This window comes from Ictidomys tridecemlineatus, unplaced genomic scaffold (genome assembly GCF_052094955.1).
Source record: "Ictidomys tridecemlineatus isolate mIctTri1 unplaced genomic scaffold, mIctTri1.hap1 Scaffold_3929, whole genome shotgun sequence".
Taxonomy (NCBI): domain Eukaryota; kingdom Metazoa; phylum Chordata; class Mammalia; order Rodentia; family Sciuridae; genus Ictidomys; species Ictidomys tridecemlineatus.
This window is the reverse complement of record NW_027522568.1, coordinates 23806-48457: the sequence shown is the minus strand read 5'-3', so window position 1 is coordinate 48457 and position 24652 is coordinate 23806. Positions and strand designations below refer to the sequence as shown.

Sequence of the window (24652 nt, the reverse complement as noted above, 5' to 3'; positions counted from 1 at the left end):
ATGGAGAGGGAAAGGGGGAGAGGGAGAGGGAGAGGGAGAGAGGCTGAGGGGGAGGGAGACAGGGAGAGAAAGAACCAACATCTAAGAACTGTGGGAAGATAAGAGGTGTCATGTAGACAAGATGGGAATCCAAGGAAGAGAAGAGGAGAACTTCCAAAATTAGTACCAAATCAAAGTGGCTCAGAGAACTTCAAGCAGAAAAAACAACAAAAGAACTCCATCCAGCCTCAGCCTCCAGGAATCCAAACTGCAGCACCAAGAGAAAGCCAAGCCAACACCAAAACAGAACCACCATCAAACACACACACCCTAAAGGGGCCAGAGGAAGAAGCCCGCCCTCTGGGAACAGAGACACAATATATCCAACTGCTCAGAAAGTATTTAAGGAAGAGCATGGAGCAAAACACTTAGAAGTGTTGAGGTGGAAGCCCCCCAACCTACAGCTATGTCCTGAAAACTCAGCCTTCAGAGTGAAGAGAAATAGAGACTCTCAGACACACCACGGAGGGACTGTGTCACCAGGAAGCTGCTTGGCAAGAAATGCTAAAAGAAGTCCTTTAAAGACAAGGACCATGATCCCGGCCAGAAAGAGACTGACATAAAAAAGAAAAACAACTTAATTTTTCTTGGATAAGTTTGTTCAGAACAAAATTAACAAATGTCCTCGATGAGAACTGTATACCTGCATGTCAGATGACAGTGTGACGCGGGGTGGCAAAAGCACCAGGAATGCTTTGTTGCTGTGAGGTACTGACACCAGTCTCGACCCAGCAGTGTCATCTGAAAGTGGACCTGGGTTAGTTGTCAGTATACACTGCAACCACTAAAAAAGGTTTTTAAAAAGAAGTATAACAGGTGTGCTGAGAAATGTGAGTAGATGGAATCAAAAGGCAGGAAAAGAAGAGACAGACAAAAACAGACACAAAGAACCAGGGCAATTACACAGAACGGTACCAAGCACAGTAGATGCTATTTCAACTGGATCAATAATCACATTATACGTCAGGGGCCTAAACGTACCAATTATCAGAGATTATCAGACACCTTTGGTGTCTAGAAGTCCACTTAAAATATTCAGTAGTACCCCCACCCAGGGATACATCCCGAGACTCCCAGTGGATGCCTGAGCTGCAGATGGCACTGAGCCCTATATACACTGTTTTCCCCTATATCTACATTCTTATGACTGTTATAAATTAGGCACAGGAGGAGATTGACAATGGAAACTAATAGTAAAATAGAATAATTTTAACATAATTCAATAAACTTCCCACCATCGCTCCCCTTAAGCTTTAAGTAAAATCAGGGGTATGTGAGTGTCAGCACTGATACTGCAACAGTCCATCTGATAACCAAGATGGCTACCAAGAGTGAGTAACAGGCAGGGAGCGTATACAGTGTTGACACACTGGACAAAGGGACAATTCATACCTCAGGGGGACAGTGCGAGACTTCATAGCATTACACACAATGAAATATAATTTAAAACTTAGGAAATTTTTTTATTTCTGGAATTTTCCTCTTAACAGTTTGGGACTGCAGTTGACCACAAGTACCTGAAACCTTGGCGAGCTGAACCGTGGGTAGGAGGGGACCACCGTAGATTAAGAGTGACGTGTTGAAGAGGGAAACACGGGGCCAACTCTAGTGAAGGAAAGCAGTAGTCACTGTATGAAGCTCAGACTATATTAACAAAGTGCAAGGAAAACTGCCAATCATATAGAGGGACACCACCTGAATGATGATGGGACAGTTCTCCAAGATGTACCATCCTCAGGGAGCACGCACTGCATGGCAGAACATTAAAATACTTGAGAACTGTGAGGAGAGGTGGGTGGACGCCATGACCAAAGCTGGAGACGGGACCAGCCTGCTGCCAGAAGTGTACAGACCCTGAAGGGGAACACCAGGAGGACATAGTTAAGCTCAACAGGACACAGCACAGTGCGCTGACAGGATGTGCACAGGTGTTCAGAGGGCTTGCACTTACTGCGGTTGAGGAACGGCTGGTTTGAACTTCCCAGGCTTCTCTTTGGGGCCGCCTGTTCCTTGTTCCCCTTCTCCTCTTTTCCTGCCTTCTCTTGGATTGAGGGTTTTTTGAGTTTGTTCTGTGGTGCTGGGGATAAAACCCATAGCTTCCCACATCGATGCAAGCAATCCACCACTGAGCTGGGTCCCAAGCCTTTTTTTTTCCCCCAAGAAAATTGTTTCTTTAAAAGCTTTAAAAACAAATAATGCTGTTTTGCAAATATGACTTTGCTTAACGAGGGCCACCAACTTACAGCACTGTGATGTCAGGAACACAGAGTGTGCAGGGAAACTAACTAATGCTGCTACAGTTGGGAGATTGGCTGCTGTTGCTGACTGAAGTGTGGGTGACACACATTGGGACTTGTGACCCATCAGATCAGCGTAGTTAATGGTCACCCAACTCCCTGCACAGGCTTGGATCTAATCACATATTCTGCCTGGATAGACATTTCAGCCTCTTTTGTATATAAAAGACACACACATACTCTCTCTCTCTCTCTCTCTCTCTCACACACACACACACACATACACACACACACACACACACACACACACACTCTCACACACACACACACTCACACATACATGTATGTTCTGTCATACAAACATGTAAAATTGTCTGCAAGGGCACACATTAAATAAACAAGTATTACGCGCCTCAGGCAATCCTATTCACTATAAATACATACACATTTTTTTTGCATTTTGTTTTGTTTGTACCAAATTTCTACATTATCTAGCAACTTGCAAAAGATCACAGTTTCTTTTTTTCTGATACAAAATGTCTCTAAAGACTTGTTATGTTTAGACTTTAATCAAAGGATATGTATAATCAACAAATCAAGAGCATTGTATGTTTGCCTAGCCCTTTCTGAGACAGGGTCCTGCTAAGTTGCTGAGGCTGGCCTTGAACTTGCGAACCTCCTGCACAGCTTCCTGAGCAGCTAGGATTATAGGTGTGTGCCACTGCACAAGCACAATGAGTTATTTTTAAGATTGAACCTCATTCTCTTTGCTGGCTTAATAGCTACAGCTCTGTGTCACGCTAGTGACTCCTTTACAATAGGGTTTAAGTGCACATCTTTACCTTAACCAGTCCATCTTCAAATGACCCCTTGCAAGAACCACATGACAGCATATTTCCAGGACTCCTGCCTGGTCTCTGTGTTGTTATCATACATTGCACATTTACATGTGTAAAAAAAATGTTGGCATTAATTGTGCTTTAACTACTCTATTGTCTTAAAGACAATAAACTGGGGGACTGTGACAAGGGCCTACCTGGGTAGGCAGAGGACTGGAGGAGGATGGGGGCAGAGAAAGTATTCAAAGAAACAGGAAATGATCATCTGCCAACGGAGGAGGAACATGGTGGGTCACACCCCTTACAGGGGTCTGTGTCCACAATACTAAAGCATCTTTACAACTCAATGATAAAAACACAAATAACTCAATTTTTCAAATGGGCAAAAAGAGGTGAAGAGACATTTCTCCAGACACCACACAAGCGGTGTCAAGCGTGTGACAAGAGGTTCCTGCTGCTGGCACTTGATGTGCAACTTGGAACAATGAGGCACTTCCTGCCACCAGGGCAGCCTGGGCCCTGCTGGAGGTGGGTGCAGCTATGAGGGACAGGGCAGGAGGTCACCTCCCAGGGATGGGTCAGCCCGAGCGGGTGTCGGGCACAGCCACCACAGCCCTTCATGTCCCTGTGCACATTACCCCTGGGTGGGTCTTTTCCTGTCTCCCTGCTCCATTTGCTTTTGCTGGTTTCATGGAGTATTTAAAGTAGTCTTGAACTGAGGTCAGTACATAATGTCCCTGTCACACTGCCTGGCACAGATCACGTGATCAATAAATCAAAACTAGAATTATTTATTTGTAAATAAAGAAGGTTGAAATTACCTCAAAAAGAAAAAAAGAGGTGACACAGCAAGATGTGACGGGGGAGTCCCAGGCGCCTAGGGCAGCAGGCATGGTGTTGCAGTGGGGGAGCCAGGTGGCAGGAAGGTCAGGTGGAGGCCCTCTTGAGACCTGACCAAATAGAGCGCTTCATTCCCTGTGCAGCCTTCACCTCTTCCCAGTCCAGCCTGATGTCGGGAACCTCCTCTTCTGGCTCAGGATCCTTCCTCAAGGCCCCCCGGGTGGAGGCGACCAGGATGGGCAGGGGGCCACATTCCTCCCGGAATTCCACCACATGGAGACCCTTCTTGTCGGCCAGCTGTTGGTGGGTTTCCTGGGCAAGACCAAAGTGAGAACAGCAGTTAGGTCTCCGAGGGTCCCTGTGGCTATAGGAGTGAGAGGCACCACCACAGGGGTGGGGTGGGGGTGGGGGTGCAGTACCCACCAGAGAGCTTGGGGGAAAGAGCAGTGCCAGCTGATTCTGGGTGGTTAAACCACAGTGCTGTCACAGGGGGATGCCTCAGCCCACCTTCCCACCCCAAACTGGGGTACACCAGGCCTCGCCTTCCAAACTCCCTAAGCACGTGCCTGCTGGGCCAAGCACCAAGCCTGAACCTGGTGGAGCCCTGAGATCTAACAACCAAATCACAGGAGGTCCAGGGGGGAAAGGACATCAAGGACCCCATGGGTGCTCAACCCTGGAAACACTATGGGACAAAACACCTGACTTCTTCAACACAACAGCAGCAAGGGGGGAAGAGAGAGGGACAGACCAAGAGAGACTTAAAAGACACAGGAGAAACTATAGAAGTGCTGACATCTTCTCAACTGGATTGAATCAATCAACGGGATTGAATCAAACTGTGTAAAAAAAAAAAATGTTTTTAAATCGGACGAATGGATAGATTTGAATGAACAGATTCGATACTTGATAATACTGAGTCATGATATTTAGGAATGGTAAGGGTACCATGACATTTTTTTTCCCCAGAGCTGGGGATCAAACCTGGGCCTTAAGTGTTCCTAGCAAGCGCTCTACCATAGAAGTAAATGGATCCTTTAGATCCTCTAAAGGATCAGAATCAGAAACCTGAGAAGTGGTTTCTGATTCTGATCCTTTAGAAATACACTGAAATATTTACGAATGAAATAAAATGGCACCTGAGATTTGGTTCAAAACGACTCGGTGAGGTGATGTTGAGAAACGAGATTAGCTCTGGTTGGGCAGCAGAGCCCTGGGGTCACTGCAGCAGGTGGCCGTGGGAGCCCCTAGGAGACCCTCAGCACCTTGGTCTGCAGCACAGCCAGACCTGCTCAAACCCCAGGGAAGGTTACCTGGCGGGAGAGCCCATGGAAGAGGCCCCGGGTGAGGTTGAGCATGTTGACGGACCCAGAGACCTTGACATACATGTCCTTGATGCCAATGAGCCGGCAGATGGTAATGATGGCCCTGTGGCAGCGCAGGCCGTATCCTAGGAGACAGGAAATGGACTGAGCACCTGCCAGCATGCTGTCTTTCGTGTGGCTCTGGGTTTAGGGAATGACATTTTGGCTTCACCACCCCCAGCTGGTGTGACTTCTAGGACGACATTTATTCAATGGTATGTACAAAAATTAAACAGAACATCTACCTTAAACGTAGTGGGGGGGAAACCAGGATATTACTTACATTAAAACTTAAGTGCCTGAAAACTCTTGGCCCTCTGCCCAGGCCAGCTCCCGTGTCCATGCCTGTTTACCATCAAGGGAGACGCCTGTCCTCACCCTCCTAGACCACTCAGCTGCCCTGGCAGCGACACCACTTCCCTCTCCTGGGAACACCTTCTGGCCTAAGTGGCAGCGTCTCCTGAATTGGTGGCTCCTGGAGTGCTTTCTCACCTCCCTGATGGCCTTCAGTGCTGGGGTGGTCTCCTCCCCTCTAGCCACGTGCCCTGCTCTTGGCCACCGGCAATTCCTCCTCCAGAAGAGCTTCAAAAACACAAGCCAGGGCTGGGACTATAGAGCAGAGCGCTTGCCCGGCATGTGTGAGGCACTGGGTTTGATCCTCAGCAAATCAAGGCTCCAGGGCACAACCTCTCACTGGCCATTGCTCTCTGAATTAAACAAAGACATCTGCAGGATCTTCCCCCCACAATATCATTATCACACACACACACAAACACACACACACACACACACACACACACACACACCGTGCCTGACCCCACTTACTGCACTGTGCTCACATGGCCTGTGCACGAGGGCACACTGCACCTGGGGCATGCACCAGCCTGGAACGTTCTCCCAGACCTGCCCCTCTGCTCCTCTTCCTTCAGGATCTCACTCACACTGCCCCTGCTCAGAGGCCACCTCTGGCCACCCTGATGAAGGTGGCCCTCCTCCTCCTCTTGACAGCACTGAGGAAGGCACAAGGCAGTAGCTCAGTTGCTTAGGGCCTCACTAAGTTGCTGAGGCTGGCCTGGAACTTGCAATCCTCCTATCTCAGCCTTCTGAGTGTCACTGGGATTACAGGTGTGCACCACTGCGCCCAGCTCCTGACCTGAACTCCTGAGATTTAAAAAACTACAGTCAAATGAAACAGGTTCTTACTACAGAACTGCAAGCAAAATGCAAATCCAAATGTTTAAGAATTCTGCACCAAGAGTGCACTGGGTGTGACTGTCCCCATAACCAACACTGCCTGTGGCCTGTCCACAAGACAAGAAAGGCCATTTCTGCTCACCCAGTGCCTCAATGAATAGAGATCATAGAAGTTCAACAGTACTCAATGGTGAGGGGCTGGGGGAGCTCCGTGACAGCGCGTGCTTCACAGGTGTGGGGCTCTGGTTTAATCCCCAGCACCAAATAACAAGCCTAACACCACGACACTTGTAGAGGAACAGCACGTGACTGGCAGGAAGGAACACCGTCCAGCTGGGTGAAGTCTCCAGGAGGAACCATGTGTTCACTCATCCAACCCAACCACCACCACCTGCTCCGCCAGCCTCAGCCACTCCTGGAACAGGCCTGGGCCTGTGCAGACCGACTTGGCTTCTTCCCCAGGAGCCTGCCTTCCTCAGCCTAATTCAGGCCTTCCATCTGTCACTCTCAGGATGAGTTCAAGGAGAGGCGAACAACCCCAGGGGGGAGGGTGGGACTGTGGTGGTTTCTCTGCTTCATGTTCAACAGAGAGTCAGAGCTTTCCAGTTACCTCTGGGCTGTTTCTTCATCTTGATGTGTGTCCTCTTATAGATGTCATGGAATACTGGGGGGTAAAGCAGACACAGAAGGGTCAGGCATGTGGCTTTAATGTTTGCAAAAGCCACAGAGCACTGGGTGCTGCCCTAAGCAGCCAGCCCACAGGACACACAGACGCTGACCCCACTCATTCTCCTGCCACCCCCCCCCCCCCCAGGCCAGGCTGTTTCCTCATTTTGCACATTTGTAAGAATGCAGTCAGAGCAACACAAAGACACCCACTGGGCATGTCACAGACACACCACGACACAGTGGCATTCTGCAAATCTTACAAGGAAAGACCCACACTCACTTGTATGGTCTTCATACCGCTCTATGTAATGCAAATAGTGGATGGCTTTATTCTTTGCCTGAAGAAAAGAAGGAACAAATTCTCCTAAATCTCTCGCTGGGTTTCAAAACTATTTTATAAAGTATTTTATTATAAAAAATTCCACCTATGCACCTTAAAAGATAAGGACTTAGCCACAATATCATTATCACACGTACACTGACGATTCCTTCGTGATACGTGACTGTGTGCCTGCAGTGCCCCCATGTGAACACAGAGCTTTTCATCTTCTACTAAATGTTAACAAAGAAAAACATGCACGTACTTTCCTGAAAGCATCCACCCGCTCAGTGGCCTTCCCAATGGCAAAACCTTCAAAAGAAAAAGCAAAACTTATGAAAAGGAAAGCTACTCTGATCCAGCCTGTGCCTCTCCCCAGCTCCCAGTTTGGGCTCTACAGCATTTCACGCCCTTCTTTCAACTGCCCACAGAACACCTGCTCTGCACAACCAGCCATGAAGAAAGCCAGAGATGTGCTCATCTGTTCTGAGGCATTCTACAGACTTGACATTTAGATACATAACATGACCTTTTATAAATCTCTAATAAAATGAAATATACTCAATTTTTAAAATTAAGTATGCTCTATATTTATAAAAGGCAAATGTTTTGGGGCACTTGTGCAAAGAGATTAAAATGACCAGAAGGGATGGGGAAAAATACATTGTTATAGAGTAAAACTATGATTTCAGTAAAATTTCAATTTTAATTAACCAGAAAAATAAACCTAATAGTTTCCAATTTGTAAATGCTTTACCCTAAGAAATGAGGTTTATCACAAGTTGCAGAAATGCTTCCATCATTTGCTGCCACCATTTATTATTTAATTTGAAAAAAGTACTTTGTTTTAAAATTATACACAGGAAAATAAAATAGGCAAGACATCTGAGGCCTGGGATAAAAAGGGCTCAAATTCCACTTCCTAGTTTAAACAGAACAAAGTAAACCATGGAAGTCCTAGAGGGAAATATGAGTGGACTTACTCATAATCTTCAAAAGGAGACTTTCTAAGCAAAACACAAACCAGAAGTGACCTAGGACTGATAAATTTGCTATGTTAAGGTTTAAAACTTCTGTGGATTTTAAAGCTTTGATGTGGAAAAAAATTCAAAACTAAGTCAAAATATGATAGACGAAAAAGGCTCATGTCCTTAACTTACAAGAAGCTAATCCCAATCAATAAAGACAAGAAAACCACCCAATTAAAAAAATAGGCAAAGCACCTGAACTGACAGATGTCCAAAGTGAAAGCGCAACGGCCAATGAACACGCAAAATGGCGTCAGCACTCTCCTAACTTAGAAAGTACAGGTCTAAACTAGGAGAGACTTTTCAGGGATCATACTGACAATCAGTAAAGTCTGATACTACTCAGGGCAAGGATGGGTGGTACAGAGGGACATAAACTGATGCAACCTTTGAGGAGGAGATCTGGCAATACTTGACATTTACACCCAGTGCGGCAGCAATTTCAAGACATTTCTCCTATTTCTATATTTCCAAAAGTTCAACAAACTCCACGTACAAAAAGGTCAATGTTATTGTTGTTGTTTGTAATAAATGATACAAATTTGGAAACAATAGGGATTGGGTCAAAAATCATGTCTATGCACACACTGGAACACTATGAAACCAATACCAGAAATCTGCTTATGCTAACAGAAGACCTCTGAGGGCAAAACCAAGCAAGAAGAGCAAGGTGCAAATTCATGGCTATAATAAGATCTCTGCTAAGCTTTTTATAAAAAGGTAAAGGGAGGTAACATGGACACAAAATTTCAGAAAAGATATTTTTGAAAAGAGACAACAGTAACTGCTAACCATGGTCTCTTACAGCAACGCACTATCATGTCTTTTGCTTTTGCTTTGAAATTTTCAAAAGGAAGCAACTAACAGTTTTTCAGTTCTATGTGAACACATTTCAAAAACAAGATGTTCAGTAGGGAAACTTTAAAAGTCTAAAGAAGAAAATTTAAATGACTGACAAACCTGCTAACCCAAGTGAACACTTATCAGTCAGTGTATAGTCTTCTAGTTTTTTTCCTTGCATATAAATGACTTTAAAAAGAAATCATCATTACATGACAAATTTTTAACAAAAATTACTTATTGTGTAAGTAATTTTTCACAATTCTTTAATGGCTATAGAATATTACTTTGGAGGCCTGTGGTTGTGGCTCAGAGGGAGAGCACTCGCCTGGCATGCGTGAGGCACTGGGTTTGATCCTTAGCACCACATAAAAAATAAAGATCTTGTGTCCACCTATAACTAAAAATAAATATTAAAAAAAAGAATATTATATTGGACAGCTATCCTGTAACCAGGCCCGACTGAACTTGTTCTAATTTTTCACTATTATGCACCATACAATAGTGTCTTAAGCCCTTTAAAATACCCAGTCCTCAGATGTAGGCCTTAAGAGCTTTTCTTTCTTTCTCTGAGAAGCTTCGTGGTTTACCACCAGGTTTGTGAGCCCAGACCTCTAGACGGCTCTATTAGTAGAAAAAGTGAGACTGGCAGCAGGGCCCTGGCTTCCAGCCGGGCAGCCAGGCCTCTTTGTGTCCAGCGTCACCCCACTCACCTGCAGCTCCCTGCCCATTCCCCACAGCCACCAGGACACGGACTGATCTCTTCCTTCCCTCTTTGGCTGTCATATTGAAAACATTTCTGACCTAAAAGACAAAATGCTTCATCAATAGGACAGCTGAAGAAAACTCTGAGGTAGAGGACGAGGACCTGCTGGCTCAGCCACACAAGGCTTGGTGCAGGACCCAGCACCTCCTCCAGTCTGCAGGTACAAATGCAAACTTCCCAAACAAACCTTCCCTCTGGAGCATTTCGGCAACACAATGGAAATAAGACTTTCTCTTCCTATTTCATTGGGTTATTAGGAGAGTTAACTAAGATAATCTTTAAAGGAATTTACAACTACACAACTCAATATACCCCATCTTAATAAATGTACACAGGAAAGAAAACACTATGGATTAAACTTTGAAATACTTTAACACTGATTATAAGACAAATTCCAGTATCAAAGGTACTAAAATATCTTAGAAATGATGAAATGCAACGTAAGGAAAAAACTTCGCAGGACTGGATTGCTATGTTAAGGATCAGGCTTAAACAAGAATACAGAATTTGGAAACACCTATTCATTATAAACTTCAGGAAAATCTCCCATTTTTTCAGCCTATTTTAAAGGCCAGGAATTATGAAACTATTAACTAAACTGCTTAAATGACAGTTGTCCCCTTTCCTTTCTAGGAAGAAGTTTAAGGAAAAGAGAGGCTGAGGCCACACTTTTGAATGATCTTATAGGAAACAACCTACATATGAAAGACTCTTTCAGTGGGATTAACTTTCAAAAGCTATGAACTGGGGTGTGTGTAGGGGCCCACGCCTGTAATCCATGTGACTCAGGAGACTGAAGCTGGAAGAAGGCAAAGTCAAGGCCAGTCTGGGCAACTTAGCGAGACCCTTCTCAAAATAAAAAGTAAAAAGGGCTGGGGATGTGGTTTGGTGGCAGAGTGCTTGCCTAGCAATGCACAAAGCCCTGGGTTCAATCTCTAGAATTGGGGTGGGGGGAATAACACACAATGGGATACCAACATAAAATACTTGTAAACATATTTTAAAAATTCCATAATATAACTGATATTGAAGAAATAATGTACATATTCAGAGAGGCTTTGTCACAAATTTGATATATAAATTATTCCACAATTTGGGGAGGTACTGGGAATTGAACTCAGGGCACTTGACCACTGAGCCACATCCCCATCCCTTTTTTGTATTTTATTTAGAGACAGGGTCTCACTGAGTTGCTTAGGGCCTTGCTTTTGCTGAGGCTGTTGAACTCACAATCCTCCCTCCTTAGCCTCCCAAACTACTGGGATTTCAGCTGTGCACCACTGCGCCCGGCTCTGTTCCACATTATGAAACACTGATTAAATGCACAGTGCCAGCTCCAAGGAACACTGGCCATCAGAGAACCACCCTGGAAGGGTGGTTCAAGCACACCTGATACAGGATCTGTGAGCAGCCCAGAGACCACTGCCCTAGTCAAACTGGACACTGGCCATAACCTGAGGCTTTCTGCCCCTGCCCCTGCTCCTCTCAACCTGTTCTCTGATTGTGTCCTAGATACAACTGGTGTACAGCTCCACAAGAGGCCACCAGATAGCACACTCTAGCTCCAGGAAGAAGGAACTTAACATAATCTCCAAATTCTGCTCCTGAATTTGCCCCTCACAAACCTCAATTTCATAGTCCCCACAAACCAAGGCAGCAGTGGGGACCACCAACATGAAGGAACTGAACTTCAAATTGTGTTAATTCCTCCCTGAACCTGAGTCTGTGTCCGAGAGATCACTGTGACCACAGCTTTGCTCAGCTCCTCCTGCCCACCCGTCCCTGGCAACCTCTCCAGAGGACCCTGGGAGTTGAGCTCGGCAGGCCTACCTCGAGTATCCTGGTATCAAAGTCCTCATAGGTCTCTACAAGGAGAGAAGAGAAAGCACACAGATAAGAGCATCCAAGCTGCTCACGTGTGACAGCCTTTCCCAGGTGCCCTCAGACTTCTAATGGGAAGAACCTGAGCTCTCTGGTGCCGCTCTCCAGGCTGCGCCCCAGTTCCCATCATCCACGGGGACTGCCTGGCCTGACTTCACGAGCTCAGCCACGGCTCTCTGACCACAGCCTCCCCCTCTCCAGCTCCCTGCTGCCGGCTCCCGAGGCACAGGTTCCTGGAGCGCCGACACCTCCAGAGCCTTCGTCGCTGCTTTCCCATCTGGTCTCCTGGGCTCTTCACAGCCTCTCTCACCAAAGTCCCTCAAAGACACCAAAGTCCCTCACTCCTCATAGATCTCGCCAACGTCCTCAATCCCTACACTTTTGTCTCTACCGCCCTCTCCAGGCCAGAACCCAGGCAGCTGTGTGGTCACAAGTGGCCTGCTGCTGCTGCCGGGAGAGATCAGAGCCTGGCTTATGCTGACCACTCTCAACTGCGGGTCTGACCCGCTCGGGAACTCTCGGCTCCTCAGCTTTCAGTTCTCTTAATTCAGCCTCTGCTCACCACCACAGCTGTTTCCAACACTCCCCAATTCTCTTGCTTTTACTTATTACAGAAAATCTCAATTACATAATAAAATAGGAGAGCAGAATAAAAGCTTCTGTACCCAGCAGTCGGCTTTGAAAGCGGTCAGCTCAAGAGTCAATCTTCTTTCCTGGACACTGCCAGGGTCCCACCCACTGGGTGATAGTGAAGCCAGTGCCAAGTGCCACCTTCTCATCAAGAAATATTCTGGTGGCCATGTTCACCAATGCCACTATCTGGCTTGATGACTCCTGACCAAAGCTACCAGATACCAGGTGACCTCCCCGCCTTTCCACCCCCATTGCATAGGCTCACCCAAATCTGCACCCTGCCCCTGCTGGCTAACAGCAGCCTGTCTGTCTAAACTCTGGATCTGGATACTGGGGCAGGTCCTCTCCCTCCCAGACCTCCACCCTCCTGCACGCTCGCCCCATCCTCTCCAGCCCAACCGTTCCTCTACTTTGAGCCAAACTCCTGTTTGCTTCCTCCTCTCCCACTCACTGGCAAGAGCAAGATTTTTCAGGTGAATCTGCCTTTGTGGGGAGGGGGAGGCTTTGTTTTCTAATTCAGCCTAAGTGTAGTCAGTTTTTGTTTCATGTTTGCTTTTACGAAGGCTTAGTGACAGCTCTCTGGGGTCTCTCAACTCTGCTGTTAAACAGCACTCCAAGCCTGAGGCCACGTGTTTGGGAAACACTGTGCCCTACAGATCTATAATGCACACCACCATGTATAAGGTACCTGCTAAGGCACTGGGACCCAGGGCTTTCCAACCAGGCCTCCACTACCTCCATTGGGACCAGGGTCCGGGGGACCGAGACTGAGGCCACCCCATGTGTTCCCGCTCCAGCCTCGCTCCCGCTTCACTTTCATCCTCCGCTTCCGGTCCCACTCTTCCCTCTGCTGGAGCATGTCAGCCGCCACCTGCTCCTGCTCCTCCTTGCTCCTCTGGGCAATAGTCTGCACGGCTCCATTTCTCATGAGAGGGGCATTTAGACCCGGCCACAAGAAGCCGGAGCGTCCTAAAGGGTAAAGATTTAGGTAAGTGACAACTTCTAAAAGGTGCTCACTCTTCATGTTGCTAAGATGCCAGGGAACGCGTGTACAGACACCAGCATAGTATTGTGGAGTTGGAGCTGATGCGATCACTTGGCAGGTGACCTGGCACTGTCACAGTTTTATGCACATCTACCCTACAGGCATGTGACCGCATTTTCACTTTTACCAAGAGAAACACTCGTGAGGCCTGTGAGCGCTAAGATGTCTGCTGAAACACGACCTGTAACGCACGTAAGCCGAGTCGGCAACAGAGGAACGGCTGAACGCACAGCCAGCAGGTGCCATATCCTGCACAAAATCAAAAGCCGTTGCTCTCAGGCTGGGGATGTGGCTCTCAAGCAGTAGTGTGCTTGCCTGGCATGCGTGCGGCGCAGGGTTTAATCCTCAGCACCACATACAAATAAAGATGTTGTGTCCACCAAAAACTAAAAAATAAAATATTAAATTCTCTCTCTCTCTCTCTCTCTTAAAAACAAAAAACCAAAAAAACGTTGCTCTCCAGGTTCTGATGTGGAATGATTTCTAAGACATGTTATTATTATTACTTTTGGTTCTGGAAATTGAACCCAGTGGCGTTCTACCACTGAGCCACATCCCCAACCCTTTTTATTTATTTTGAGACAGGGTCTCACTAAATTCTTGAGGCGGGCCTTGAAACTTGTCATCCTCCTGCCTCAGCTTCCCCAGTCGCTGGGTTTAAGGGGTTTGCCACCATGTCCAGCCCTGAGTCCTCTTATTGGGTTAAAAAAAAAAAAAGCAGATTATACAATTGCATGTACCATATAGTATAATTATCTTTTTCTTTTCTTTTCTTTTTAAAGACGATATCTATTTCTTTTAGGGAATTTATACAAAAGCGCGCACCAGCACACACAAAAACAACTGAAGGAAATACCAATCAATATGAGACCAGTGGCCCCTCAGGGGAGACAATGGGAATGTGGACGGCAGAAAGGACATCAGGGGCTTTTAGTTTTCTCTACAATCTGCGTTTTTACTGAGAAGGTATGCATACGATTTTTATAATTTGAAAAAATAAATTATAGCCAGACACAGTGGTGCATGTGAGCAGTCCCAGCTAGGTGGGAGGCTGAGACAGGAGGGAGGTTTTAACCTGCAAGTTCAAGACCAGCCTGGCAAGACCAGATGGCAAGACCTGTCTCAATAATAATAATAATAATAATAATAATAATAATAATAATAATAATAATAATTACTATTATTATTAACATTATTAAAAATAAATAACAAATGCTTAAAAACTAAAACAAGATACAAGTAGTGAAAGCACCCAAGCAGATGTGCAATCTTAGAAGTGCAGCACAAGGTGCTTCCTTTATTTCTGAAAGGTTGTTAGTATCAAAAGCGATGAGTCTGCACAACAGTAAAAATAAGCCAATTCAAGTTCACCCATCCTATTTTTGCATTCAAAAGCACAAGTATAAACAATCACATCAGCACGTGAAGGACCAAGGCCAAGTGCGGCCCACCAGCTGATTTGTAAATAAAGTTTTACTGGAACACAGCTGGGCCTGTCCAACCATGCGCTGTCCAGGGCAGTTTCTGTGTGACAGCAGCCCAGTTGAGTAGCTGCAACAGGCCCGGTGACTACAGATCTGCTCTTGGTCACTGTCTTCTCTGGGCAGGGGGAAGCCTGCCAGCTCTCTGCGAGCTCCACCTGCCTGCACTGGGCTGTGTGCAGCACAGGACCTATCACAGCTGTGCCCCATGGAGTACGTGACACTCTGGGGCAGCTGGTAAGCCCCCTGGTTGGACTCTAAACCATGGATTCTTATGCACTTAATGAGAATGTTTCCAGTTTGCCAAATATCCATAAAATCGGGGGAAAACACTTTAAAAGCACATAGACTCTTTTTAGAACAAAGTTTGCCACTGGGCCCCCCCAGGCCTCCCTCAGACCCAGCTTGCTTCCTATTTCTCCCCTTCCCAAGATCATTAGTTTCCCACCCCAAGTTCAGGACCAAATCTGAAAACTGTCAAAACAACCAAACACGTTTACCTTCACCAATGACCTGACCCCTGTTCAGATCCTTCCTTCTCTTTTTTTTGCTTCTTTTGCCTCTTCCTTTTCTTGCCCCAGCACCAGTCTCTGCTAAAGCACCTTTCCAGAGCTCATCTGCTGTCACTGTAAGGAAACGGGGTTTTTAAAAACTCTGTAGTTGTAAAGCAAAGATCTACACTCTCCTAAGAATAAGAAAGGCCAGAAAGCCCAGCTTCATCCATGTCACTGAGGTAATGAAAATAAAATAAAATCATACAGTGAACATAAAACATGATTACATTTGGAAAACACAAGAGGAGACAATTCCACTTTTTTTCCACAAAAGATGGCTAACATTAAATCCCAGTAAGTCCCTGACCAGTAAGTAGACTTGCTTCCCTGATGTATGCCAATCACAACTCAGGTCTCAGTAGTGACGTCTCTTGAACGTCTCCAAATGATATGTCCTAGCAAAGGCCCAGCTAAAAACAGTAAGGGCCTTCTTGGTGTGACTCTAAATCAGCAGGGTATCTGGGGCACAGTTCAATACTTCTAGGCCTTGGGTGCCCCAAATGAGGGGCTCAGATAAACTAGTGCTCTCCAAATACAGGTGTAGCACATGAGATAATTCTAGTTACATTTTTAGTTTAATAATCACTAAAATGTTAATTCATTTATGACAGAAGAAAAATTAAGATAGGAAAGCACCCCTACTTTCCTGTTGCAGGAGGTGGAAGTGTGTGCCAGTCTACCTACATTTAGTGAAGAAGCTGTAGGGTCTGTACTGCTGGCCTGACCGGCTGGTGGGAGGAGAGATACAGCACTGTGTCTGTAGCGCATGGCTCAAGCTGGTGAAGCGTCGGCTGTCTCTGGTTCCCTGCAGTGACAAAGGGCCTACAGAGAGATGAAACAAAACCAAGTTAGATGCTCCCTGGCTGTGGAGCTGCCAACACCAAATAACTGTGACTTGATAAAAATAAGTCACTAAAAATTCTAATCTTTTAAGAATCATATTTTGAGGACAATTGTTATTTCAAAAATAAAAACAAACTTTTAGGAATGAAAGCCACCTAAATGCCCATCCTAGAGAGGTCATGGTTCATTTCCACAGTGGATGTCCCAGTCTCAAGAAAGCTCTGTACAGCCAGGGTTTCTGCCCTGCATTATCCAGCCCAAGCTCCTGGGCTGCTCTGGGCAAATGGCGCCCTCTGCTGTATGCAGCTGGGCAGTGGACAGATGAGGAAAGACCTTCAAGTGAAACTGTTCAGAAGAACAAGACTCAATGTGTAGAGGGTACCCTGCCCTTTATGTTCAAAACACAGGGAAGCAGGGAAGGCATGCTGTAGACAACTCCAGAAGATCACGCAAGAAACTGAGGAGCGGCTGCCTCTGTGGAAGAAAACAGGGGCATTTAAGGCTGGATGTGAAAGACCCGCATTTTTGTATTTTGAGAGATTTTTTTTTTTTTAACCACATGCATCTATTACTTGAGAAAAGGTTTTAGAACAGCCATGTCTGAGAGGAAGCCATCTGACCAGTCCCAGGGATGGCGATTTCACGTGAGGAAGAAGGCAGAGGTGACAGGAACAGGTGGTGATGAAGGAGTGGGACAGTGCTGGCAAGATCAGTGCATGCACAGATTCTTGAGCTCTGTGCTTCACTAGAGAAGTGACAGGATTAAAACAGCCCTGGAGGGAAAGTGGCCTTTAGGGTATTGGCTTGATAAACAGAAAACAAAAACCTGACAACAGCTGTTTTCAAGTCTGAGTGAAGCCATGCAGAGGACAGTAACTGCAGATTCATCAGCAGCATCAACCATGACTCACAGGACCAGAGAAAGAAAGCGGGTAAGGACAGGGAGAGTGACATCTAAGGGTGGTAGGAAGCCATCAAAATAGTTCCACTGAATACAGAGACCCAAACACAAAGGGATAATCTTTGATTACTGGACAGCACTTAATACGACCATTTTGTTTCAAATGTAGGCCTATGAGATACATTTGCCAATGCCACAAGCTACTGGATGACTGGATGAGATTTCAACACTAATTTCGATTCCAGATGATTTGCTCACCTGTGGGGAGGGAGATCGCACCTAGCACACAGATGTCCTCTAGACCTGTAGCCCACCTGATGAACTACCAAATAAAATGTAGCCAGAAAACATTGGGTCTTCATTTTTTTTTAAGTTGTTGATGGATCTTTATTTATTTATATGTGGTGCTGAGGATCAAACCTAGTGCCTCACATGCTAGGCAAGCACTCTGCTACTGAGCTACAACCCCAGCCCTGGGTCTTCATTGTTTAACAAACCAGAACTTTATCATTACAAATCTCATTCTGCTATATACAGCCTTTCTTGTAAACACCTTCATCTTCAACACATATCTAATATTAAAACATTTCATCTTGCTCTGTTCAGCATTATAATCTTTAATGTAGTTCAAGAAGTGTAAAAATTATTAACAGATTTTTTTTGAAAGACTGAAATATCACTCATAGCTAATAATGTACCCAGCCTAAAAGAAACCAAATGTCAAAAAAAAAAAAAAAAAAAAAGAAATCAACTTTAGAATTTAGAAATAGCCACTTGTTTTTTGTTTGTTTGTTTTAATGGGAGGCAAGGAAGAACTGGGGATTGAACCCAGGGCTTTGTACACATTAGAAATAGTCACTTTTTCTGGGTGCATGGCACATGGCTGTAATCCCAGTGACTCAGGAGACTGAGGCAAAGGATTGCAAGTTCGAAGCCAGCCTTAGCAACTTAGCAAGAACCTGTTTCAAAATAAAACATAGGTCTGGGGATATAGTCAGTTGGTAGAGTGCTTACCTTGCATGCACAAGGCCCTGGATTCAATCCCCAGCACCATAAAAACAAATAAACAAAGAAAAAATATATAAAAAGGGCTGGTTATGTGGCTTAGTGATAGGGTGCCCCTCAGTTCAATCCTCAGTACCACCAAAACAACAGTCAATTTTCATGCACACTTGTATAAATGGTTTTGCTTACATTGTGTTACGATTTTTTTTTAATATTTTATTTACATTTTAGTTTTCGGCAGACACAACATCTTTGTTTGTATGTGGTGCTGAGGATTGAACCCGGGCCGCACCCATGCCAGGGGAGTGCGCTACTGCTGGAGCCACATCCCCAGCCCCGTGTTATGATTTTTTAAAGAAGAAAGTTCAGTAGTTCAGGCTGAGTCACTGAAGCTCACTTACAGATCACAATCCACCTCACTTATCAACTCTGTTCTGATCCTTTGAGTTCTTATTAAGTTTAGGTCATGAGACCCCAGACTCAGGAAGCAACAACCCTGCAGCCTAAAGTGGGATAGGCCAGAGCCCCTCAGGTAGGGACGGAGAGGCCCCCAGGGTTCTACCTCAGCACACATCAAGTTCTACACCAAGAACTCCTTCCTTCTCACTTGGGTCTCTTCTAGGAAAACTGGTTGGTGAGAGATTTTAGAAAATTTATTACTATGTTTCTGACTGATTTGTTGAAGCATTTAGAAAAATAGAGTGATAAGGAAAGCAATCAACTTCTTAAAAGTCAGGCAATTATTAATTTCAGGAAAAAATGTAACAGTAGAATACTACCTAGCTCAGCTCTGAATTTGCACATAATTTAATAACAAAAACAATGCCCAGAGATTCAGTCCAAACTCTGCTTCTACCTATACTGGAAGAAAGTAAGGGTAAGGATAGACTGTTTCATCTCCAATTAGCATAACAATGTTGTTTAAAGAAGACTCAACATATTTAGAAATATAACCAGAGGAAGGTGAAAGAATTAGTGTCCCTAGATGATGGGAAGGAGCAGAAAAGAACTAGGAATGAAAGCTCTGAGCCTTTTACGACCTTTTGGAAACTCAATTTTTTTTTTTTTTTTTTTACTTCTGGTGTGGAGCTGGGGATTCAATTGCGGGCCTTGGGCACCCTAGGCAAGGCTCAACTTCTGAGCCGCACCCCCAGCCTGAAAGTTAATATTTTAAGGAACAGCACAGCAACCTGCAGTGAGGACAGCTATCCCTATCAGGCCCTACACCGGCTCAGGTCAGGGCAGTGCCTGGCACATGTTAAGGGGTAAATAAACTGTTTATAAATCAGTGAGTGAATCAACCAAGCAACAAATCAAACTGGTTAATTCACAGTGGGTGTGACAGGTCGTAGGAAATCTGCCATTAGGGAGAAAGCCCTGTCAGCTGGACTTCTCCCAGGATCTCCAAGGCATCTCACAGGTGGGTCTCCAAGAGGAAAAGGCAGGAGACCCACAGGGAAGCCCAGCACTCAGGAGTCCCAGAAGCTCAAGGTGAAAGGGCCAGGCTTCCTTGCACAGCAAGGTTGGCCTGGACTTCCCAGAAGGCAGCTGAAGAGAGGCCCTGCACTATGTCAAGGAAGTCTGTGTCCACAGGAGGGGGCATCACAGCAGCCAGAAAGCTCTGGGACCAGCCCTGCTTCACTGGCTGTGTGATTTCTTTCATTCGTTTTTGGGGGAAGGTACTGGGCATTGAATTCAGGGGTATTTAACCACTGAGCCCCATCCCTAGTCCTTTTTATTTTAAGACAGAGCTGGCCTTGAACTTGCAACCTCCTGCCTCAGCCTCCGAAGTCACTGGGATTACAGGTGTGCACTACTGTGCCTGGCCTGGCTGCATGATCTTGAACAAGTCACTTGGCTTCTCAGAGATTCACCTTATCATCTCTAAAATGCGAATAAGCTCATGAAAGCCAGTGTGAGGGCTGAACAAGGTGACATGTTTCAAGCCTAGTGCACAATACCTACTCAAAAATGGCAACCATTATTTTTTAAAGCCTTGAACTACAACAACTGCAGTCATAAAAAATTTGAAAAATACTTAAGACTGTACAATACCATCATCAAGGACATGCCTTGTCCATTCACATTTTAAAATCTACAGAAACTCTTATTAAATCTTATGAGAACAGATACTTCCCAAATGAATCTTACCATTGCTGAAAGTGGTCTTCAGCGCCCATCAGAAGCTGTTGGAAAGGTGTTCAGGGAAAGCTGCCTGCACCAGAAATGACCTGTCAATTAAAAATAAGTAAATAAATATTTTTTGGTTCCAGTGCGGGGATTGAACCCAGGGCCTGGAGCCTGCAGGCACGCGCTTCACCACTGAGCCACATCCCCTCTTCGTTTTTTGAGACAGGGTCTCTCTAAGTTGCCCAGACTGGTTTCCAACTTGCAATTCTCCTGTCTCAGGCTCCCAAGTTGCTGGGATTACAGATGAAGGCCTCTGCACTCAGCAAAAAGTGGAGTTGTTTTGTGGTGTGGGCAATAGAACCCAGAGCATCACATATGCTGGGCAAGTGCTTTACCACTGAGCTATATCCACAGGCCTCCAACAATAAATAAATAAATTTTAAAGATACATTCCTACATGAAGAGAGACATTTAAAATAATAAGGTGAGCCACCTACTGTGGCACAAACCCGCAACCCAAGATACCAAGGAGGCTAAGGCAGGGGAAGTGCAAATTCAGGCTAAGGCAGGGGAAGTGCAAATTCAGGCTAAGGCAGGGGAAGTGCAAACTCAGGTCTCGAGATATAAAGGGCTGAGGATGTGGCTCTGTAAAGCAAAATAGGGTGCAATGCCCAGTATCCCAAAAATAAATAAAACAGTAACATTCACAAAATAATACCATCTACAGAATTAAAGAACTAAGAGAAGTGGACGAGTGATTTCCAGGCTTAGTGACCACTGGCCAAGTAGCTGCCATCATGCTGCACCTTCTCTTCACCCTCCCATCAACCAGGCTTCATGCTTGGCAGTCACCTTAAAAATCCCTCTGCCGTGGGCCACACCTCTGCTGTGGTCCTGCTGCCACTTCTTTGTTCAGGCCTTAGCATCACTCAGACACAGGTTCAAGGTTTCTTAATGGGTCTCCCACCTCTCCCCTTGTATTTACCACCTTTCTACAGTAAGAGGCTTCATCAATTAACAGCCCTGACATGTCCTTCCCTGGCTTCCTGCTGCCAAGTTACAAATTCTGGGCACAGCCTGCAGGACTGCCACATGGCCCCAGACTTCCACACCAGCCTCCTGCTGCCCCTGCCCCACCCTCCCCATAGCCATCCAAACACACAGTTAGTCTTGAATTCGCTCTCATACACTTTTGTATATGAGATCCTGGATCCACCAGATCCTGGAGGCTCAGCAGCTCTTGTGAAACCTCCACCCTCTGGAGCCCCCACAGCACCAGGCTGACTGTACCTCCCTGTGCAACCCTTCATACAGTGTGGTTCTCCAGAACACACTTAGACAGCATTTGTGGGCAACTGGTTTTTGGCAGAGGGACCATGACCATTCAATAGGGGAAAAGGAATGTGTTCAATAAATGGTGTTGGAATAACAGGGTGTCAACCTATAGAAGAATGAAGTTGGAGCCCTACCTCACACCTTATGTACAACTTAATTCAAAATGGACTAAAGACCTGAAGGTAAGAGCTAAAACTATAAAACTCCTAGAAGAAAAACAGAGGTAAATTATCATGACCTCGGGTCTAGCAATGTTTCTTAAACATAACTCCAAAAGTACAAGTGATAAAAAGAAAAAAAAGAAAAAACCCATAAACCAGACTTTACCAAAATTTAAAACCTGTGTTTCGGGGATGGGGATAAAGCTCAGCTCAGCGGTAGAAGAACCAGCATGCCTGGGTTCAGTCTCTAGCACTACAAAAACAAATAAACAAAAACCTTGTATGCCTCAAAAAAACACTATCAAGCCAGGCTTGGTGGTGCATGCCTATATTCCCAGCAGCTCTAGGGGCTGAGGCAGGAGGATTGTTGAGTTCAAAGCCAGCCTTAGCAAAGCCCTAAGCAACTCAGTGAGACCCTGTCACTACAAATATATATATAAACAAGGGTTGGAAATGTGTCTCAGTGATTAGGCACCCCTGGGATCAATCCTCAGTACAAAAAAAAAAAAAAAACACTCACAAACTATTAAGAAAGTTAAAAAACAACATATGGAATAAAATTCTGCAAATCATACATCTGATTAGACACCTTTAGAACTCCTTACAATTCAATAATAAAATGAAAATCCAATTTTAAGAGAGCCAAAACACTTGAACAGACATTTCTCAAAAAAACATGTAAAAATGGCTAATAAGCACATGAAAATACATTCATTATCCATCAGGAAATTGCAAATCAAAATTTCAAATTAATACCATTTCATACTCACTAGGATGGCTATAATCAAAAGAACAGATAATAAGAAATGTTGCTAAAGAAAAATCAAAACCCTCACTGTACCCTCAGGTACTTCGAAAACATTCTGGCCATCCCTCAAGTGTGGAATTACCATTTTATCCAGCAACTCCATTCCCAGGCACATACTCAAGAGAAAAGTAAATAGACACACATGTAAAAACATGGCATGCTGATGTTTACAGCAACATTAGGCATAATAGCCAAAAGATGGAAAACAACTCAAGTGTCCCTCAACTGATGAGCAGATAAAGTGTGGTGATGGACACATTACAATTCATCCCCAAGAAATTCAGGATGACACATGTTACAATAAGGATGAATCTTGATGACCTTGCACTAAATAAGCCAGCCATGTATGCAGTTCTACTTATATGAAATGTCTAGAACAGGAGAGCTAAGAAGAGTGGAAAATAGATCATTGGTGGCTACAGCTAAAAAGCTTCCTTCTTGGAGTGATAAAAATGTTCTAATTAGATTATAATGATAAATGCACAGGTTTGTGCAAATATTGTGCACTTCAAATAGATGAACTGTATGGTATGTGAATTATAGTTCAATAAAGCTGAAAAAAAAACAAAAAAAAATAGTTATACACAAGAAAACAAAAAAGGGGGGGGCGGGGAAACACACTTTGGTGTCAGGAATTTTGGGTGCAAAAACCTATGTCCCTTGCTCAATCTGTGTGGCTCCCTCCACCACCTGTATAAAGAGTGTAATAACAGAATCTACTCCATAAAGGGACTGGGAAGGCAGTGAGGGAAAACGCATGAACAGAGGAAGACAGTGGCTGGCACACAGTTTAGACTCATGAAGGAAGACAGCCTTGAAATAGTAGGAGATGGGGGAAGAAAAATAAAAGGGAAGAGACAATCATAAAGACAAAAGAAAAGAATATTAAGGTCAGATTTTCTGCCAAGATTGCTGGTGAAATTTTTTGCTACAAAATGAGTTACCAAAAAAAAAAAAAATGAACCTTGAGGGTTTTAGGGGGCTTTGAGTTCCAGAATTAGAAATGCTGAACTGTGGACTTAACAACAAAATAGGGCAGAGAAGGCAGGCGGCGGCCACGCAGTGGCCCTGGAGCCAACCTTAGGCAACACAGCAGCAGGGCGCCTTCCTAGGGTGCACACAACCCACCAGGGCCCGGGCGGGGGGACAGGAAAGGCGACACTGCGGGCTGACGTCCGAGTCATCCGTCTCTGCACTGAGGCCACCGGCCAGCTGGAATTAAGCTGACGGAGGCCAGTGCTCTCCGACTCCACCTGGACAACCACCATCACCTTCAGAGCCCCGCGGGCGCCTCTCAGCCCCGAACCCGGTGGGCATCACCATGTGACCCCAGGGGTCGCGCCTGCCCGCCCGGAAAGCAAGGCTCGCCAGTTCCCTCCTATTCACCTAAACTAACCGCGAAGAACCGACTGCACTTCACGGTCACGTTACAGCGAAGCGCCCCAACGCCCAGAGAGGTAAGGAACGCGCGCAAGGTCACCCATCGGTCCCGGGCTGGATGGGAGAGCCGTGGGACGCTGCTCACTTCCCTCCGCCCGGACTCCCGCAGGCCCTGGCGACCCCCGGCTCCCGCGCCTCCTTCCCGTGCTCACCGGTCCACACACCGCACAGCGCAGGCAGGGGGCCCGCAGCGTGCACCGCCGCCGCCATGCTGAAGCGCGAGCCGCGCCTCCTCCCTCCGGGGCAGCCGGTCCTTCGCCTGCCGAGAGGCTCCTTGTCAAACCGCGGGCCCCATCCCTC

The 24652-nt window shown here is 45.6% G+C and overlaps 1 protein-coding gene and 1 pseudogene across 2 annotated transcripts in view; both read right to left on the bottom strand.

Annotated features, from left to right (window-relative positions):
• The window catches only part of LOC144373428 (uncharacterized), a 28599-nt gene extending 24858 nt beyond the window's left edge, over nt 1–3741 (bottom strand). For both annotated transcript variants that reach the window (XM_078036501.1, XM_078036503.1), the window contains exons 1-2: nt 1991–3741; nt 683–1893 (exon numbers count right to left, since the gene is read on the bottom strand). The gene's annotated coding sequence lies outside the window, so the exon portion shown is untranslated. The remainder of the gene's footprint in view (nt 1–682; nt 1894–1990) is intronic.
• A 149-nt stretch (nt 3742–3890) lies between these two features.
• Nucleotides 3891–24577, bottom strand: LOC144373429 (small ribosomal subunit protein uS5m-like; annotated as a pseudogene).
• Nucleotides 24578–24652: the final 75 nt, after the last annotated feature.